Source organism: Portunus trituberculatus, chromosome 43 (genome assembly GCF_017591435.1).
Source record: "Portunus trituberculatus isolate SZX2019 chromosome 43, ASM1759143v1, whole genome shotgun sequence".
In the NCBI taxonomy this organism is placed as follows: Eukaryota; Metazoa; Arthropoda; class Malacostraca; order Decapoda; family Portunidae; genus Portunus; species Portunus trituberculatus.
The window spans coordinates 16,846,838-16,853,118 of record NC_059297.1 but is presented as its reverse complement, the minus strand read 5'-3'; positions in this window follow the sequence as shown (position 1 = coordinate 16,853,118).

Below are 6,281 nucleotides of genomic sequence, written 5' to 3'. Positions count from 1 at the left end.
AAAGCTACGAGATGATAAATTTGTCAGTAGAGAAGGAAAAGAGAAAGTCAGTAAGGTTTATTTCTTTTCTCCCTTGGTGGCAGTATTTCTTGCATGGGTGAGAGACTGCAGTTGGTTGGGTAAAGAGTGACTTCAAGAGAAAAGTAAAACGTGTGTTTATGAAAATCAAGGCAGTTATGAAATAGATAATGATAGAAAGTGAGAATATGTGCTGACATACGTCAAGTCAATAACCAGAGAAGGAGGTATACAAGTAAAAAAAAAGAAAAAAAAATTTGTGAAAATAAAAGCAATAACCAAATAAGTAGTTACGGAATATAAGGATACTTGTGAGGATCAAAGTAGTTTTTTGTCTTGTGCTTATGAGGCAGACCGGCGTATTGGAAAAATATAGATACATACCTAACTAATTTAATAAAAAAAAAATACCAGCGTAAAATGCCGTTCCCGAAAAGATCCCCGAGTCAAAAGAATGAAAAGATAATTCAGGGTAAAAAAAAAAAAAAAAAGACAAAGCAAGTTACAGAGAAATAGCACGCTAGAGGTATCAATATGAATTAATGAAAACTACCTTCAGTGAACGCGCCTTTTCTAGAACCAAGCACGACGTAGGCTGCGGGAATTTCCAGAGAGCTTGTCGAGTTCGGAAAATATTTTTAGGTACGGATGACCATTGTGTACTCAGGTCGTGACAATACTACGTGAAAAATCCTAACCAAAATGGGATTTCGTTTTGAAAATTTATCTTTTCTTCTACAAATTAGCGAAATATTCTTTTATGATCCTGTTGGCGCACGCACAAAAATAGAAAAGTGAACTCCGACAACAAAATTTCTTTGAATATAAAATTTACTCTCGTTATGCGCATACAATACATGAGGATTTACCTTGAAACCTAGGGAGACCGTTAATTATTGGCACACTTTTTACATTCTTAGTGATGAAAAAAGAATTTGCTTATGCTTTCATTGAAAAATACAAACATTCATCTTACTTTTCATGAAAAAATAGTTTTCTTCCCAAACTAAAGCTCTGCACTATTTAAAATAGAATAACGTCAGTTTGCTAACATGCCCCATATGAAAGGTTGTGGGACATAACCCTTCACATATGAATAGCAAATTAGGTATTTATAATTTGAAGTTTAAAAATCAGAAAAATAGATATCATGAAGATTCAGTTTAAACAACCGAAAAAAAATCTTACTAAGAAAAGTATGTTTTATTTTATTATCATTATTTTCGAACAATCTCAGAAAAAAAAACATGAAATAGTCAAAGAAGTTAATTAATGTATGTATTAATGAAAATATATGGAAAAAGTAACCTAAATGAAATATGATAAAAAATATATAGGTAACAAATAGACCAATATGCAGAGAGGTCACGGGAGAAGGAAAGGTATATAAACTATGTTCTAGACGGTAAGATAGTAAGAGCTGTAATATTTCGGTGCTGCCTGAGAGGCGGAGTGTACATTCAATGCCTTCACATGCAGATAAATGTTTTTAATCACCTTATTTTATGATCGAGGGATTTCAGTTCATTCCGCTCCAGTATCAACCCGCTGACGGCTCCAAGCTACTCTCCCCTAACTTTATAAAAAGTCTTTGATGCAACTTTAGAGGATAAAGCAAAAAGACACGGCTAAAGAAAATGTAATGACTTATCGGTTATTTCAACCCTTATTATGGTTATAATTGTACTTTTAATCAGTATAACCATTTTCAGGATGCTCAGATAGTGTTGTTGTTCCGTAGAATTCATTTACCTATTAAGATTATTACCATTCCTTTGAATTTCTTAAATGTTTAGCTCTTTCCTTTCCGAGACCTCGCTGTACAAGACATTCCGATATCCTGAACTTTATTAATGCAAGAGTTGACCTGGATCTTCATTCATTACTTCCTTTTACTGGTAAACTCTGGAACGCTCCTTTGGTATTGGTTTTGTTCCTGCTGTTGTAATTTGAGTAGTATAAAGAAGGGGAATATCATGTCCACTCCAGAATTCATTTGAGTAATGTCTTTTACCAATGAACTTTTTTGGAATCAGTAAATGAAAAGTTTTTTTTTAATCTTTTAATGGTACCGTCCTTATTTCAATCTTTTCCTTTGAAATAGTCCAACTCTTAAAAAAAACAAGAATATAGAAGAAAAGAAAAAAAAAAACTGATTAAGTTCCAAATGAAAAGGATGAAAGATGAAAGAGTGAAGTGGACGAATTAAGGGCAAAAAATGAGTAAAAAATCTCATGAAGCGAAGCCGTGCGTGTGTGTGTATGTGTGTGTGTGTGTGTGTGTGTGTGTGTGTGTGTGTGTGTGTGTGTGTGTGTGTGTGTGTGTGTGTGTGTGTGTGTGTGTGTGTGTATATATATATATATATATATATATATATATATATATATATATATATATATATATATATATATATATATATATATATATATATATATATATATATATATATATATATATATATATATATATATATATATATATATATATATATATATATATATATATATATATATATATATATATATATATATATAGAGAGAGAGAGAGAGAGAGAGAGAGAGAGAGAGAGAGAGAGAGAGAGAGAGAGAGAGAGAGAGAGAGAGAGAGAGAGAATCTGAAGAGTCATGCGCCACTCATCTTCTTCCTCTTCCGGTCAATAATCACTTTTTGAAAAATATGTATAATTTTTCCCCTGCTCTTAATCAACTCTCCAACCTCATCTCAAGGATGATAAACTTTCATATGAAGGAAACATGAAGCCTCCTTGAATAGTGGCGACGACAGTCTTGTATATCGGACAGCTTCGTTGAAAAAAAAAAAACTTATTACAAACCCATCATTTTATCAATATACAAGTAAGGCGGCTAGACATTGCCAGACAACATATTACCTTTCTAGTAATGAAGGGTGATATATTGCAATGCAATCTATTTTGACTCTGTAAAAGTATATTATTTATACAGAATTATTTGTAGAATATTCATGTCATTTTTCAGTTGTCTGCACATTGAATTTCATTCAATTATGATTTTTTTACCGGTATTGTCCCTGCAGTACAATAATTCAGTTAGCAACTTAAACAATTATATTCTTTCATTGTTAAGATTATCTGTAATTTTAGCAACTTAAACAAGTAATATTCTTTTATTACTTAAATTATTTGTAATGTGGCGTACGTTATGACATTAATATCTTGCATATTTATTATCATTCATATTCATTCGTAGTTTCATAAGAAAATAACTAGTAATAAATTAGGATGAGTGAAGAGCAACTAAAAAAAAAAAGGAATAAAAAACTAATGACTGCTTTGTCTAGTTGCTCAATTTCGAGGAATTGTCTTGATACTAAGATCAGCGAAATTGTGAAAAAATGCCACAATTAGGTAGAGAGGCCTGATATTAGCGGAAGAGATTGGTTCATTATTTCTGCTTTAGTAAGGTGGACAAGATAAGAGTCAAAGAGCATAAAATCTTATGCAACGAGAATGAACCTGAGAAGAGAATGAAAGCCAACAAGCTGAGATGAGCAGTAGCAATAGAAATAATAACAGTAAGTAACGAGAACTTGAGACTAAATAAAGGTAGTTTGATACAGGAAAGGGGTTGATGAGGCGAAGAACTTTGAACTTAATAAAGTGGAACTGGTGATGGTGGAGGCGGTGGTCGTGATCATGGTGTATATGTGTGTATGAGAGAGAGAGAGAGAGAGAGAGAGAGAGAGAGAGAGAGAGAGAGAGAGAGAGAGAGAGAGAGAGAGAGAGGTGTTTTAGTTTTCACTGTTTCCTTAAACTTCGTGCAATACACGTCCAATTTTGTATCATATACACATTTCTCAGACTTTCTGTGCCTGTATCTGAATAATAGTCCAAGATTGCAAGATTTTGAGAGCCTTCGGTAGGGGAGAAGTTGACTCTGGAGACGAACCGAGAACCGGCTGAGAGCGTTCTCTCGTGCTGCTCATTAAGATCATTCATGACGTGACTCACAGACGAGAATATCACGAACCTTGTGTGTTCGTGTGAATTAAAAATACTCTGCCAAACACTAATATAATTTTCAAGTTTTTTTTTTTTTTATTTATTTATTTTTTTTTTGTGTGTGTGTGTGTGTGTGTGTGTGTGTGTGTGTGTGTGTGTGTGTGTGTGTGTGTGTGTGTGTGTGTAAGGTTTAAGCCTATGCCATGGACGATGATATCATGATGCTTAAGATCTCTCTGGAAAATACGGCTGGCAGACTCGAGTCACACACATGAGCCATTGCCTTGGTAAAGTACACGTATTACATTCTATTTACTTGTGAAAACATATCCTATAAATAATATTTTAGTATTCAAGTAGGTATTCATGATGACCCAAAATAGCTCACCTGGAATTTTTTTTTTTGTTAAATGTTTTCCTTACTTCATCCCTTTGGCTTTGCCTGACTCTCAAGCTGAAGAGTAAGAGCAGTTGATGGAAATCCAGAATTAACTCCAAAACACGCTGATTAAGTAAGATCTCTTTATATGTAGTTTTTATATTCATCTTTCTTTTTTTTTTCTTGACACTTCGCTCCTCATTAATTTCTTATCTTGATATGTTGAAAAGAGCTATTTAGGTAGGATGTTATTAGCAGACAGAGGATTTTTTTTACCGTTCTTTTTCGTTATATATTAGAAAAATATGCTCAAGAATAGTTAGTTTGCATCTACTTAGAACGTGTATGACATAGGGGCGTTGTCAGAAATGTTTTGGTCTCTCATCATGACTATTTTTAAATGCCACATAGAATGATAAGCCGGGTTCTCGAGAGTAATTTTCCTATTAATAAAGTAAAAATCTGTCACTAGAAACAAAAAGAAACATATGTAACTTCAGCTTCAGCCTTTTGAAAGTAATGAACGTACAAGCAGAGGTGTCCTTACCTAATTGTAAAGGGACATGATTCCCGATACAAGGTCACTTCCCGTAGTGAACCACCAGCACAAGATTGTCGCGAACTGATGATTCACGGTGGAGACTGGAGCTCTTAACCATTCCAGGGCAAAAATTGTAAGGATGATAATACATTCCTTTATTGGACTAAGTCGAGTCTTCCTATAACTCCTTCCATTATTGGTATTTTTCAAAATTATCCTCTCAACTTGCAACAAACTATTTATTTGGCTTTAAAATAACCTGTTGGGAATTACGGGTTAGATATCAGATACTTTTCCTCCATAATTACACAATTAGAAAATATTGAAACTGGTGTAGTGAATAGTAGAACTTTTACGAAACAATAATGGAGTGAATCTTTCGCACCCTAATAACGCTTATAAGAATATCTCTTCGCAACAACTCAAGGTGATTTGTGAGTAATGAATGAGGAGCAAGGTATCACGAGTTAAAAAGGGGCCCGAAACGCCGAAACATGTGTCAATTCACATATTCTTGATAAATGTTGCTTACTTTTCTAGAGTTTTATAGGTAAGATATATAGTTACTGGTGTACCAATGGATGGTTTAAATGATAATGTAAAGTCTTCGTTAGACTACCGCTAGAATAATGAAATCAACCTGTAAGGCCAAAATTATTTACATTATATTCTGTTGAATGTAAAAGACACCTTCAGGCAGGTACGTTGTTGGTGCCTCGAGAGTATGCCAACGTGTTGCTTTATGAGCAAATACAAAGAAACCCTCATAAGTGCATCGTCATTTTTCTTTCCTCTGGCACTGTTTTATTGTTATTCACTGCATAAAGAAACAGCATTTTTGTCCTTCAAAGAGCTGTACCTGACTTTTAATTTGTAACCCTGTCCATTTTTTTTTTCTTATTTTAATATTTCATTGTTTCCCCAGTGTGATTTTTTTCTTTCATCTTATTTCTCGCTCTTGTAATTCTGTCTTTTCTTGGCACAAAGGACTCATTCCTCTCTCTCTCTCTCTCTCTCTCTCTCTCTCTCTCTCTCTCTCTCTCTCTCTCTCTCTCTCTCTCTCTCTCTCTCTCTCTCTCTCTCTCTCTCTCTCTCTCTCTCTCTCTCTCTCTCTCTCTCTCTCTCTCTCTCTCTCTCTCTCTCTCTCTCTCTCTCTCTCTCTCTCTCTCTCTCTCTTTATTTATACCAATTTACATAGATATACAGAGTTTTGTACATTATACATACATACTTTCGTACAATATTAGGCTAAAGAAGTCACAGTTAATGCCTTCTATCCGAAAGCCTGCCTCCGTCTCTCTGTCCGTAGCAGCCACTCATTCACTGTACACTTGAACTGCTGCGTGGACCAGCAGCCCTCTACA